The following is a 13,943-nucleotide window of genomic DNA, read 5'->3' on the forward strand; positions in this document are numbered from 1 at the left end:
GGTTGAACAGAATCTTTGCCTCAAAGACGTGAAAGGGCATCAGGGCTGCTCCATGTCCACTCTTCCAGCTTCAGAGCTTGAGTAGTCTCCGGCTGTTTCATCCCCATGCCCTTCAGTCAAGGGAGAAAGAACCAGTTTCTCTCTCTAGTGGCAGATGAATTGTGTCAGTGCCCCAATTTCCTGCTGGACACAAGGAACTCATACACAGCTGGGCTCCAGGGCATGCAATAGTTTTGGAGGAAGGGGCAGGATTTTGACTTCTTAGGTCCCTATTCTGCAGTCTTACTCAGGCAACTATCTGCTGATTTCCATGGGTAGAAGCTTTGCCTGTGTAAGACTGGGTTGTAGGTGAATTGTGGATGACACTGGCGGGGAAGCTTCATGGAATTTTCCCCATCATCCGTGGAAACCTCCATCCAAAATGTTCAGGACAGATTCTCATTCCCCCACCCCTCCTTCTATATCTAGTCCCTCCATGTGGCCTAGGAGTCTGGGGCAGGTTGGAAGTAGGAAGAAGTTTGCGCATTGAACCTTGGGCTTTGCGACTGATTGCTTTTGTAGCGGGCTCCAGATTTGCTCAGGCAAGCCCAGTTTAATTGCCTTAGCGTTGATTTAAGCATCCAAATATTTTGAACATTTTGGCTCCCCTTGGAAGCTATTCCACCATGAAACTTACAAAGAGCTGTTTGTGTCACACTGGAGGGAGTATGACGTTTGCACAAAAATATAAACTGTATTTTGATATGTGCATCTCAGCAGTCAATGTGCGGATAATATTTAGTGTAAGTTAGAATGTTAAAATGACCCCTCCTGGAACCCATGTAGTGCTGCACTTCTACTACCAACAACAACAACAACAACAAAAAAGGGAGGCAAATCAACTGCCTTAAGTGTAACTGGGTTCCTGTAGCAAGGAACTAGTCACTACTGGGATAATTCTAGTTCAGTTTCTTGCTGAGCTATTTACTGCATAACTTACACCAGTCACATGACCACCTTTTGCCATGAGTAGCATTTTAAAAAATTAAGTAAATATCAAAGATGACCAAATACGATGAAAGAGTAAAGCAGAACTTTCCCGGAACATTAACCTAGTAAAAAAACAATCAAACCGTTCGAAGCATGCACTATTAGTATCTAACTTTAAGCTGGGCAAGTTCCCACTGACTTCAATGGGACCAGAATTTGGCTCTCTCAGGATCAACATTCCACCCTTTAAAAACTGGGATCCACATTTTTACCCAGTGAAGAAGGCCTGCACAAGACCTTATGCATCACTTAAGCCCCACTTAAGCATTTATCACAGGGCTTAAGCGCTCTAACTCAGAGAACAATAATCGGAATAACACATCTGAAGTCTGCTATTTCTACCGTTAGAGGCATATTAGTAGTTCATTATGAGCCTGTACTTCAAAAATAAATGAATAACCCTCTGAGGTATTCAGAGTGAATAGTACCTTTCATCAAGACACCCCTATTAAAATGTTTTGCATTTTTACCTTGGCCTTTATTGTACACGTTATGCATTATTTATTTTAAAAGGTAATCCACACTGTGATTGGCAGCAAACTGGCCTTTAAATTAAAATGTTGATGAACAAGCATAAGTACTGAATGGGAAAGAGGAAATTTTGCATCCGCATTGTTACAACACTCTACAGGTTTCAGTAGGGTATGGTGTGGAAGTCAATTTTCCAGTTAAGAACATAAAACTAAAATCTGATCACATGCTCCCACCCATCTGCTGAGATAGGTAGCGCTTCCTCAATTTCTTTCCTCCATGCAGTTGGAAACCCCCCACCCTTTGAACCACTTATTTGCCAGCATTAAGTGCAAGGACAAACTGAGTAGAAGTGCCTTTAAATTTTTCAAGATGGGGTCGACACATAGCAGACCAGTTTTATTTTTCTCCTTGACCATTTTATTATTAGCCTCACTTAAGCAGTTTAGTTTCTTATAAATTATGAGACCAGAGTCTATTTCCTTCCCAAGCTTAATCATAACACTCTTGGCACACTTTACATTTTCAATTTCATGACATTTGCCAGGGTGACTTCAATTTTTTATTTATTATTCACTGTCTTGTTTTAATATTTTCAACCTGTTTCCTCATGAGGAAAGCTTTATAGAGTCAAGGCCTAATGGCAGTTCTTTCTGATTAAGGAATGTAGAATTAGGATTTCAGAAATGAACAGTTTACATAGGAATCACCAGCAATCAATCTAGTCCAACATTCTGTTCTCAGTGATGGCCAATACCAGGTGCTTCAGAACAAGAGGCAAGAAACCCTACAGTTGGCAGTTATAATAACTGGGAATAATGAATGCAAAGGAAAAGTCTTTTCCTAGCTCACATTAACACAGGCGGGCTCCACCCTGAGAAATTAGGGTTATATCACTTCAAAAAACATTTGAGTGTTTTTTAAAAAATCTTTACGGTTGTAACTGTTATAACTCTGAATGGTTTTGCTGTACGTATAAATGCCCAATCCTTTTTATCCAAAACTGCTGAGTGCCTGGTTTCAATGATGTATTGTGGCAATGCATTCTGGGAGGTGGGTGGGGTGCGCGGGGGTGGGAGGGAAAGGGGAGAGTATTTCCAGTATATCAGTTCCAAATTTCCATTACCAAATTTTGGTGACTTTGTGTTTTATATGTATTGGATTGCTGGCAATCTCTCAAAGGGTGGGAATTCCTTACAGGAAATCTATCTTGGTCACAGTGTGGATCTTATAAAAGTATATAATTAAATGGAAGGAATTTGAATGGAAATATTTAAGGTGAATGTTTCAATTTTTTCTGGTTAAAAGGAACTGGGAAAATGTTAGTGTGGAGTATAGATTGTAAAATGATTATCTGAACAACACAGACAAATTATTACCATTTCTGTTCAGTGAAACAGAATTCATAGGCTTTTTAAAAAAAATGAAATTCTGAATCTAAATTTATAATCCAAAATTTTCTGGCCTGGGTGTCTTCAAAATATACACTTTCCAAATTTGTATTTAAATATTTATGCAGTGGCATATATTCCTATTATAAATGATATATGTAATATACCAGTATTTATTTTTCAAGGCAGTAATATTTTCCCACTCAACTTTGACTTTGTTGAAGTATGCAGATAAGGAGAAGTGTTATTTCAAAGCTGTTGTCATTTGTTTCTATGTACGTATCTAGATAATTCAAGCTCCTATTTTAAGAGGCAGAGTTTTTTAGTTCTGTGCTCCAGTCTGCCAGTCAGATTATGTTGATGATTTATTGTTACCCTGTTTTTTTCCCCCCTTTAGTTTGGGGGTAGCTTCAAATATTTTTCTGGGTACCCCAACTGTATTTCTGTCACTTCAGCTGGTGGGGAACAGTTTGTTCTCAATTTTCCTGGTAAATAATGCTTTTCCTTCTAAAAATACAGGGCCACATTCTCAATTACATTAAGTTCACTTTGTGCCACTCTGTCATTGTAAAGTGGCCTTGAAGTTTGTGTAAATGTACTTTATATCCACTTTACAGAATGTTGTATAAGGGACTTAGCCCAAATGAGACTCTAGCCCGTAGCTTCAGTTTTAGGACTACTCGATTATTTTAAAGACATCGTCAGAAAACCTGAGACCAAATCCTTAACTGGTGCAAATGGACATAGCTCCATTGAATTCAGCACAGCTACAGCTGTTTACACCTGCTGGATCTGGGCCCTGAGTCCCCTCCGTTGTCACTCAATGGATTTTTCATTCCTGTGTTTTGAATTCATGTTGAATTTTCTTTTTACCAGATACAATCACTAGGTGACATATGGTGACATTTGTTTTCACTTTATCTGTTTAGAGCTACAGGGAGCCTGGATAATTTATCTTTCATCCCAGGTAAGTCTTGCTTTTTCATTCCCTGCCTCGCTCTCACTCAACGGTACAGTAAAAGAGGTGCCAGTGGAGTATTTTCCTCTCTGGCCTACCATTGGAATAGGCTTCTTTTGTGTTCCTCATTTTCTTAGTCAATAAATTCTGAAGAAAATAATGTTATCTGTGTGACTCTTCCTTCCTTTTTTCCATACAGAACAGCTGTAGGGGAATTAACCTGGCTACCAGAGTGCTTATTGTGTAGTCTTTTTAAGTGAAAAGGACGAGGTCTATGAAAGCTGTTCTTCATTGGGACCTTTTAGTGGAAAGACCATCATCAATTACAAAGGAGAAATGTGACTTCTAAACAGATTCTTGGCCTTATCATCCCAATAGCAGAGAGCTTATGTGGCCTAATTTTCACAGGTGCTGGATTTCCAGAGGTAGCTTCCATTGGCTTTTATTGAAATCTGATGTGTTCAACACCTCTGAAAATCAGGCCCCAAATTGTCCTTGGTGTAGAGAATCCCCAGACATGGCTGTGTGTCCTTTACAATGCCATCTCCTGGATCCATTGACCATATATTGAATTCTTTATCCAGGAGCTGCTCTGTGATGAGACCCTTTTCCATTACCTCTCCTAAAAGGAGAATATCTCATACATTGACACTGTAACAGGAGCATTACTCTGTCAATTCAATTGCCCTTGGGATGCCAATGGGAAGAATTAAAAAAAAAATCTGAATGAGCTGTTACAATGTCAAGAGAAGACCATAATGCAGTTGCTCTGACATCATCTATGCTTTCAATGAGCCATCACAATGTCAATCAAGTGTCTAATACCAAGAAAGCTTACAGTGTCAATGCAAGTGTTGAGCAACAGCCCTTTTACACCACTCCGGCCATGTAAAGTGTGTGGAAATGCCCCCGAGAATACACTCAGTGCAGGTCCCCCCACTCCTGCTGGTAGAAGGGTTCTATGCCAGCTCTGCTCCCTCACACAGGGATAAGACTACATGCAGTGCACTATTCCCTGGTTTCCTGGAACCACAGGAAGCCAGTGTGTAAGTTAAAGCACCCCCAAGGCTGCTCCAATTTACAATGAAGACTGGGCAGGCGTTAGAATGGTGTCAGATTGAAGTAGCATTGGATCCACCTTTGTTCCCCAGTGTATTCCAGCTTCCCCTGCAATTTTGTAAACTACACAAGGACTTGTCAACAGATTTAAACCATCATCCACTGCCCCATTAAATCCCTCTACAGTTGAGTTATAATCCAGGGAACAAGATGTGGCAAGCATGGAATATCATTCCTTTCCCTGGTATAGCCACCTACTGTACTGAAAGAGAAGGAGGCAAAGCAAGATCGGGTTTTTGAAGATAATGCCAGCACATCAGGGCTAGGCAATAATGGAGAATGTATTCCTCATCCTTCTTCTCTTTAAGACGGCCTTAGGTGATACATCTTTTGGCACTGTCAGCCTAATCTAGGTCATTCCTATTGTCAGGCTCCTCAAATAGTACCTGTCCACTGTTAAAATTTATGTCGGAAAAGCATTAATGTAAGCTCTTAATAAGATGAAGAATTTAACAGTATGCTGTGATCTGGAGATGATATATTTTATACACAGCAGACATATTTAATTAGCTTTGCAATAGTCAAATTGGCTTGTGTGGTAGCTGAGACAGCCTGCCCCCCTTTCGTTTCCTCTCTCATAATTATACACTGCAAATGGAGAGCACATATTAACTTTTCAGGGAGCTGAGCTGCCTTGCACAGACTTGTGTATACATTACTGCTCAAATATAATTTAGCTTCTGGAAATCAGGCTTGTTAAGTAAATAAAAGAGGGCTAGTGCTTTCCTAAAGTTTTTCTGTTGTTAAGTAATAATACATTGGGAAAGAGAGGCTCATGTATACTCACGTCCTTTTGCACAGCAGGGTGGGGAGAAGGAAGAGTCTAATTGTACACAGGGAGGGCTGTGAAGAGAGAAAGTGCCCAGCATGTCGTCCTGTGCCTCGCAGTCACCCATGGCTATTAAATTGGAGTTGAGCTCTGCATAGCAAAGGAGTTTTACTAGAGGAGTAGCCACAGGATCCGCCTAATACTATGGGATCAATTTGGTTACTCGGCCTAACCTTGCATGGTAAGTAGCTCCCACTTTGAATACTGCTAACTCCTCCGTTTCAGCTTGTCCATACCATGGAGGGGTATGGACGTGAGCCAAATAGGGCAGGGTGGGGAGACAGTGGAGCATTGCTTATGGAGGTACATTGCTGGGGAAGCCAAGGACAGCAATGAGGGAACTCCCTGTGGAGCTTGAGGTTCAAAAGGCTTTCTCTGGGCTCTGTCCTGTACCCTTTGTATACACAAAACTTTCACTGGTATCAATGGGAGTTTTGGGTGTGGAAGAAGTCCAGGGTCAGCCCACCTGTGTGATCTAAGCTACTCAAGAAGTTTCCATGTCTTTCTCCTTCTCAGCAGAGTGGCCAGTCAGTCTCCTGGTGACTATGGACAGACCAGTGGCCTTTCAAAAGCTTTCCCTTCCTGTTCATATGTATGTGGGAATGGGTAATTAAAGCAAAGAGGGACATGACACTTAAATACAGAACATACAATTCAGAGTCACCATTCGTATTTACCTGATAGTATTTGTGATGCTGTCAGAGCAGGTGCCAGCTCAGACCTAGGCCTCACTGGACACTGACAAATGCATAGCTGGAAACCAGTCTGGCTCACCTGTTAGTATAGTTAAAATAGGTATTAGATTTATAAAAATGGGTTTAGATTTTATGAAATACTTGTGTGTTGCTGACTGCATTAATATACCTTATGATAGCTGTATCCCAGGTTATAAGGCAATATTTACATGTTTGCTCTGTAACTATGAAAGTGTTTGGTCCAAAACTGTAAACACCCACAGTCAGGAGAGAAGCATTACCAAGTGTGAAATGCTAGTTGACCACAAAAGATATCATCTCCTCTCCACCAAAAGAAGGCCCAGAGACACCAGACAAGCCACTGTGGAACATCAGTGGCCAAAAGACTTGTTGATTGGTCTCCCCACGCCCATGAGATGAGAGGTGCACAAACACTCATCCCATCAGCTTGAGCTCTGGGGGAAGGAAATAAAAATCCATGTCAAGAAGAAATGTTATCTCTGTGCTGCTTGGACTTCAGAAATAGGACAAGACTTCCAAGCATACGCAGGGGGTCCCTGGCTGTTTAGCTTGCGTTAGCTCTAAAGGACATATCGAGCTTTCACATAAGCAGCTTCTATTACTTTTGGAAGCCTAAGATGGTAACTGCTTTAACCTTGTGAATAACTCGTTCTTCTTTTTCCTTGTTCATAAACCTTTAGTTAATTTATTGTAGGATTGACTACAAGTGTTGTCTGGTGAGAGATCAGGGTACATTGACCTGGGGTCAATGACTGGTCCTTTGGGACTGAGAGTAACCTGAATATTGTTGTGATTTTTGGTATAAGGGACCATCTATCACACAGGCAAACTTGCCTAGGTGGTAAGATAGATCAGAGTATCCCAGGGGACCGTCTGTGACTCCATGTTAAGGCTGCTATAGTGCTTGAGGAGTTCACAACTGATACTTGGTTGGTGAAATCTAATTATAGAACACAGCCAATTTGGGAGTTGTGTCCTGTTTCTTAACAGTCTGCCCTGAGGTTGGCATTCACAGGCGTGAGCCATGCCAGACATCTTGACACTATGTGCGCCATTTTAAAATCCTGCTGTGACTGATCATCATTCTCCATCAACCTTCATCTCGCTCTTCCTTTCTGTGACCAGAGTCTGTCACCAGCACCCACATTAAGTACTTCCCTACTCCCCAAATGCAAAGCCTTCATCCAGAAAAGCACTTAAGAACATGCTTAACTTAATTCAATGGGAGCATTCACATGCTTAAAGTTAAGCTTGTGCTTTAGTATTTTTCTTGAGTAAGTGCCAGCTGTAGACCAAACTGTAACTCAATAGTAAGAGGATTGGGGTGGGAGGGTTGGACTCTGATGCTCTAGTAGCTTCTGCAACCAGGTTATAACCCATTGTCTGTTTCTGCCTTCACTTAGAGAAACACCTTGCCAATACCAGCACACCTCCTTGTCTTGGTGGATTATACTTCAAAGACTTACAGTATTCTGTGGGGCTGGGGAGTGCATTTACCATTTTTTATATGCCACTAATAATAAATAGAGAGTGATATTTGTTATTGCCTAAAAATCAAACATCAGTAAAAAGAAATGACATGTAATTGCTTTAGTTCTCCCATAATAATGATATATATGAGGTTAAATAGGTAAACAGGTTTTATAAATATAGCCTTTTGTACCATTAATGATGCCTTTCCTGGCTAAAAACATATAAGGACTCATCACAAACTGTCTAAGTTTAAATATCTTCTTTCCAAAAAAACAATTCACTATTAAGAAGTGGTTGAACAACAGGCATTTAAAGACAGACATAACTATGGTATTAAACTGATAAATGTAAAAACTCAGTGTGCATTTAGATATGAAGATCACATTGGGGTAGAACATTACAAAAATGTAAATACAGTAGGTATTACAGTGTTGTTATGTAGGTAGTCTATAAAAAACAGGCAATTTCTAATTCCTCTAATGACCATAAACCCTACATAGAGCTACTAGTTCCTTTGATAACGACAGGTCTCTGGCTGAAGGGTTGATGTTTAAACCTCCCAAAGGTGTCTGAGCTTTCTTTTCTAAAGGATTATATAAGATAAAAACTTGCACTGTAACTCCCTATTTTAAGAAACAGAGTTGCTATGAAGTTGCTAATATGAAAGGCTAATTGAGCATGCAGCAAAAGTATCATTTCATTCACAAAACTAAGCGCTAACATTTTTTAGATGGATTGAACAATTTCTGCTCCTCCAGATATATTTCACCTAGAGACTTTCCTAGCATTCACCTTTAAATTGGAGCGGCCAATACTATTCTGCTTATTTTTCCAGGTACCTCCTACTACAATCATCTATACAACTGATGTTTCAACTCTTAGCAATACGGATGGTCCAACACTGTGACATTCTTAGAGATGATTCACATCTTCACATCCCTGGTGTAGTTGCCTATTTATTGTATTCACTATACTGCCTTCAATCGTGACATTTAAGTGTTTCAGTAACAAAAGGTAAAACACACACTGGTGGCAAGATTACTCTGAAGGGCAGGGTACCAAGCTGTTAGGAAGACAACACGACTCAGACCGTAACCAGAAACAAACACACACACAAAGCAAAACCAGTCAACTAAATGCTAAGCTAAACTTAATAAATAAATAAATAAATAAATAAAAGCCAGACTGTGCTGGAGCTTGCCACTCTTTGGCTTAGTGGGACCTCCAAAGGGTGATCTTTCCAATGTGAAAGCTCTCCCATCAACCCTGGGAAGATCTGCCCCAGGACACACAACATCTCAGCCAATCTTAAGTGTCCCATCAGGTCATAGATGATCTCTCAGATCATTGCTTCCCAGACTATGAGTTACCTTGGATTGTACCCGGAAGCCAGTGCAGAATCTTGAACTCAGAGTAGCCGTGTTGTGCTCCAGCTAGAATTTCAAAGTGGATTTCAAGGCTAGCCCCAAGGAGACTGTTTTAGAGTACTGTAACCTGAAATGTGTGTGGCCAGAAATATGAAGGGACACTGTCATCTGAGAGTGGAGGAGCAGTAATGGATCCAATGGGACCCTGAGACTATGGGCATGCATCTTCAGTAGGTGGTGAGAATGCAATCCAGTCAACAAGCTTCAGTGTCAATGAATCTGTGCTGAACTGCAGTTAGTTTGCTCTTGTTGAGATACTTGCCTCATTCAGACACTGAGGGGTCAACTCCACAGCTGGTGTAAAATTAGTATCGCTCCACAGGCTTCAATAAATCTTTGCCAATTTACACCAGCTGAGGACTTGGCTTTGGGAGAGTGAAGAGAATGTGGAATCTGAGATGGAGGAAAAAGAGAATGAGACTTGAGCATCATCTGAAAAATGATCATCTTACAGATTCTTCTAGCAGGAAGGGTGGCCAGCCGTCTTACCTGGATACTTTCATCCTGATGGGATAATGGGAAACACCCCAGTGGAATCCATATAGTAGATTCTTCTCATAAATGGAGTGCTGAGGGTTTTTTTTAATGTTTGTGTCACTGACATTTGTTTCCTGAGACTATTTTATCTGTATCTACAGGAACTTGCATAACAATTATGGTTAAGAGTTTCTGCTGTTGTACATCAGTGCAGCTTCATTGATATCCGTGCCCCAGTGGCATCAATAGTACTATGTTGATTTACACCGGCTGAGAATCTAGTCCTATAGCTCAAGCTTTGTTTTACTAAAACATACGTGAGCTGTAAAATGAAGAAGAGAATAAGGAGGTGATGACAGAAGGGGATAGCTTGCTCTGTAGTACCCTGTTCACCAAGACTATAAATGATATGGAAATGCAGTTGATGTTTTGCCTTTACAATATTAGTTAAATCATTCTGTCAACACATATTTTTAATACATATTCTTCCTGTCAGATTTCACACTTAATCTTGGAGTCTGTAGACAGCTCGAGCAATGCTTTCTGTGGATGCTTCTGCATCAATGTCTCCTTTTCTGTTATGTGCCGCTTGCATCCTTTAACCACAAGACGCTTGATAAATGATAGTGTCAAGCTTAAAACATTCATAATCAGGACTCTGATTTTGAGACAGAGGAAACTACAGGCCAGGTGGTGGAGCACAAAAATCAAATGTTACCATTTGTCATGCAAAACTCTGGTCCACTCTGCTGGAAATGGACTTTCCAGCACATTTGATCGACCATCTCTCTGATAACAAAATAACACCAGCCAAAACAAGAGATGTCACAAAAGAAGTACAAAAAGGCTGCATTCCCACTCTGCAGCTGTTCAAGCTTTCAAAGCTGGGCATTGCCTTTTTATAGCTACAGTGGTGGATTTCATTCTGGAAGAAGCACAGTTCAGGTGCTGTTAATCCTGTCATTATCCCTGGGTTTGAAGAATTACTTTGAGTTAATAAGATTCACTGAAACTATTGAGTTTGGAGAACAGGATCACGAACATACAATAGTCATAGTGCTTGGATATCAACATATTCAAACTAATTTCTTGGGAAACACGTGACAAATCAAGCAAGAAAAGGTGGTCTGTCTCCTAGGTTCTTTGATGGTTAGTACAGAGGGCAGATGTGGCTGGTTGAAAAAGTCAAAGACCCTGGCTATATTTATGGGAGTGAATTGAAAGGTGAGGGATACATCAAACAAAAGTTAGCATACTAGCTTTGGTTGAAGTCTTCGGTCTCACTTTGTATTTGTCAGTTTAATGGACTGCAGAATTTGGCTTACTGTATGTACTGTACATTCTCTACCTGATGGTTCTGAGATCATAGTTTAAAGAGTTTATATGAATCTCCCATAAATGCAAGTCCCTAAGTTTCTCTGTGCTCATTAGTAATCTTAATATAAATATTCTGGGCTCGATTCACCACTACAATGCCCCATTGTAACTCCATGTTGGTGTAACTCCACTGAAACGTGATAGTGATACTTCAAGTTCCTTCAACAACTATTTTCTCACTTACATGTACAAGTAGAGGGTCTTTTAATCCAGTTTTACATCAGGGTAACTCTTGGAGCTACACCACTGTGAAGCAGGAATAGTGCAGTGGTAAATCAAGCCCTCTATTGTTAAAGGCATGTGAGGAAATAGCCTTTGAAGGAATACTTTGGAGTATCAAATATGTTGCAAAAGCACCGAATTTAGAGCGCTGTTCCCAGTTATCAAAAGAGTAAATGATGCTCTATTGAAGGCAGGTTTGTTTGTTAAACTCTGTAAACTGAAGAAAAAAATGTTTACACAGTATATATGCTGATTTAGCAAAATAGGTTTTCATAGTAACACATCTCCATGTATATTTCACTTCATGCTAGAAAAGAAAATTTCTGAATGCTCATAAAAGACTGTATTTAACTGTGTGCAATTAGTTTTTGTCAAGCAGTGACTGGAATGTAGATGGGATTTCAAAGTAAAATCAGGTAAAATTGTGATATTTATCCTGGGTCTGATTCCACCAGCCTTACAATGGTTGAAATTCACTCCTGTGCAAATGGCCAGTATGAGACCTAGGTACTGCTAGATCCTATGTACATTTACCAGACAAATCTAATTTAAACCTTCAGAAATGGGGCCTAAGTGAGATGTAAGTGGTACGCAGGACTAGGGCTTGCTCTCTGCACAAGGATCTATTTCACCCTCTATGAGCAGCCCCATTGAAATTAATGGAACTACTTGCATAGTCATGTCCTACTCAGTGTGAATAAGGACCGTAGAATTGGGCCCTGAATAAAAAATGTAGCATGATTGATTTTGCTTCTTTGCTTTGATAAGAAGGGAAGACAATGTTTTCCCCTAAAAAACGTTTTTGTTGGCGGTACCCATTGACTATCCAGTAATCTTGTCGGAACAGGGCAATAAATTCAGAACTAGACTATTTTGGAAGTGTAGATTTAGACTCAAATGCATTTTATGGGTGCACAACACCAGGAGCCTGCTGTTGCTTTACAGAGCTTTGATTCGATAGGTTATTGATTTTGGCTCCAGGGTATAAAGTTGATGTTCAAAAAATATCATGCTCACACTGAATAAAATACAGTCCAAAGCTTTAAAAATACTAGGGAGCCATTGCTTGTAGCTGTGGTACTTCAACTGGCGTGGGGAGATATGCCTTATTGCCTTAGACCTCTGAAAGCAGTTATGTGTATTAAATACTGGAATAACTTGATATTTTAAAAGCTTATATGCTCATCCAAGTAAAATGGTTTTAGAAGGCTTCTGGGAGTTTCATTATTTTATGACTAAATCAATACCCAGATTTATGCCTTTTGGACATAGAAACTTGAATTTAATTGAGAAAATGGATCTAATGAGGATGGACATATTTTGTGCAGAAATACTCTTTTTTTTTTTTTTAATTTACCATTTGAAAAATGAACCAGTTAGGTTTGATAGTCAAATGGATTTAACTTTGGAGAAGAATGGCAAATGTGAAAGAAAGAAAGAAAGAACTATGGGTCCTGATGGGAGTCTGAGATCCTAAAGAATAGCTGCTGCGTTATTTTTATTCCTGAATCAAAGTTCCATTAATTATACAGAAAAGCATGTTATTTCAATGTATGCAGCTCAATCAATGGCATTAGTCTGAGTGTTACAACTAGTAAGAACAGAAAGAAATGCTGATTCAAATACAGCTTAAGTTTCTCTTACTTGCATGTACTATGAGGAATAGGAGGTATTGTGAGTTTGATACAGTGTTCCTACAATGGGCAATTGGTTATATTGGTACAAAACAGACTCACAGGGCAACTATAAGAATTCATTTGAATAGATTTCATGCCCTCTGTGGAATAAAAAAATATTAACTCCCAGTTCAGCAAAGCACTTAGGCATGTGCTTAAGTTTCTGCATGTGCTTAAGTCCCACGCTAAGCCTATAGGCAGAAACTCTTCATAATTCATATGTCCTGTTCTTCTCCAGGCCCTTTTAGCATATTGAAAGGCAGAGGAGAGCTGGGAGGAAAAGCTAACAAGTGTAGAAATGTAGATGAAGGGAGGGTATTTACAGTTCATTTCTTTCAAAAAATATTTCTCCGCTGGGGACATAAACTTTTGCAGAATGAAGATAATGGATTTCAAGAAAACAGACTTTAGCAAATTCAGAGAATCGGTAGGTAAGAGTCCATGGGAAGCAAGTCTAAGGGAAAAAAGTTAAGGAAAGCTGGCAGTTTTCAGAGAGACATTATTAAGGGCACAAGATCAGACTAACCCAATGCACAGGAAAGATCAGAAGTACAGTAAAAGACCACCGTGGCTTCACCAGGAGATCTTCAATGACCTGAAACTCAAAAAAGAGGCATGCACAAAGTGAAAACCAGTTAAAATTATGAAGGATGGGTATAAAAAATGCAACACAAGCATGTGGGGACAAAATTAGAAAGGCCGAGGCCCAAATGTCCCAAATAGAATCATAGAATATCAGGGTTGAAAGGGACCTCAGGAGGTCATCTAGTCCAACCCC

Source organism: Mauremys mutica, chromosome 7 (assembly GCF_020497125.1).
Source record: "Mauremys mutica isolate MM-2020 ecotype Southern chromosome 7, ASM2049712v1, whole genome shotgun sequence".
Lineage (NCBI taxonomy): Eukaryota > Metazoa > Chordata > Testudines > Geoemydidae > Mauremys > Mauremys mutica.